This window comes from Euprymna scolopes, chromosome 20 (genome assembly GCF_053919585.1).
Source record: "Euprymna scolopes isolate OS-2025 chromosome 20, ASM5391958v1, whole genome shotgun sequence".
In the NCBI taxonomy this organism is placed as follows: Eukaryota; Metazoa; Mollusca; class Cephalopoda; order Sepiida; family Sepiolidae; genus Euprymna; species Euprymna scolopes.
The window spans coordinates 100,114,853-100,116,608 of NC_136501.1; the positions used below are offsets into that span (position 1 = coordinate 100,114,853).

Sequence of the window (1,756 nt, forward strand, 5' to 3'; positions counted from 1 at the left end):
TTTTCCCTTTAACCAATTTGGTATCCCCTAATGGGGAGCGGTATGTATATATATATATATATATATATATATATATATATATATATATATATATATATATATATATATAATATATATATATATATATATATATATGATTTTGTTTTATATTATCAATTATATTAAAAAAAGGAATTATATATATATATATATATATATATATATATATATATATATATATATATATATAAACGCTTCCTTCAGTCTTGACAGGCTATGGATACCCACTGTAAGGGTGCCTGCGCGTGAAATTTGTATGGGAAGTGTTGCGCAATCTCCAACCACGCCTCTCCTGAATCAACATTGTTGCATACCATTGGCAAGTTGAGGTACAAGACGACTGGAAACAATGCCGAGATTAGCGGAGAGCACATACAGCGCCTAGAATTCCCAAATGGTCACCCATCTGGTATTAGCCAGGCTCAACGTTGCTTAACTTCGGTGATCTGACGAGAACCGGGGTGTCAACGTGATTATGCCGTATATATATATATATATATATATATATATATATATATATATATATACACTAGCAAGGAAACCTAACCTTGCCTGGGATCGATATACACTTTTAATATATATAATTATATGCGTGTTTAACGTATTTTGAGAGATTACATAGTTTTCTTTATAACATTCTGAGCCAGACGGAGTTAATTGTGCTAGAACACTATTTCATACAATAAAATAATGACATCTATTTTAAATAACTTTCGCAGCTTTTGTCTGAAGAGGGCAGGCAAATAATCAAGTCAACGTCAAAATCGAAGCGAGCTCCAAGATGAATTAATTGAATCATAACAAAGGAATATTTATTTTTGTTTGACATGAATTAATAGAAAATGATGTTCGTATGATGTATGAGTCACTGTCTGAAGTAGATAGACGTAGATTCGTCTGCTATTATAAAAAAAATGTCAGCAATACGGTCTGTCAAATCATCGAGGATGAAATAGCAATATTTCATTTGAGAAAAATGGTGAATTTAATTCAAATCATCTTTCATGTAGCTAAATCAATGTGAAATAGATTTTTTGTTAATCATAAATATGATAGTATGAAGAGGGATGTGTAAAGCAGATTTAACAATGCATGATGTAATTTTTGGTGGATAAAACCATCAATTAAAAAGGTGATTGAAGTTTCAATTATGTTACGTAGTGAATAAAATATTAAAGAAAATTCAGCTCTGTACAGCAAACTTAAGAAATGTGGACAGAGAGCCGGATTGGTGGAACCCAGTTTATTTACAAAGAATATAACGGGAGGAGAAACAGAAAAGAAAAAACAACATTAACAAAAAAGTACAAATGACAATAAAGGAAAAAAATTACAAATGACAATAAATGAAATAAAGTACAAATGACAATGAAGGAAAAAAAGTACAAATGGCAATAAAGGAAATAACGTACAGATGAAACAAAGGAAATAAAGTACACATGACAACAAAGGAAATAAAGTACAAATGACAATAAATGAAACAAAGTACAAATGACAATAAATGAAACAAAGTACAAATGACAACAACGGAAATAAAGTACAAATGACAATAAAAGAAATAAAGTACAAATGACAACAAAGGAAATAAAGTGAAAATGACAACAAAGGAAATAAAGTGCAAATGACAACAAAGGAAATAAAGTACAAATGACAACAAAGGAAATAAAGTACAAATGACAACTAAGGAAATAAAGTGCAAATGACAATAAAAGAAATA

General features: G+C 29.4%; 1 pseudogene; it reads right to left on the bottom strand.

Annotated features, from left to right (window-relative positions):
* Positions 1–408: 408 nt before the first annotated feature.
* Positions 409–525, bottom strand: LOC145241896 (5S ribosomal RNA; annotated as a pseudogene).
* Between the last annotated feature and the right edge of the window lie 1,231 nt (positions 526–1,756).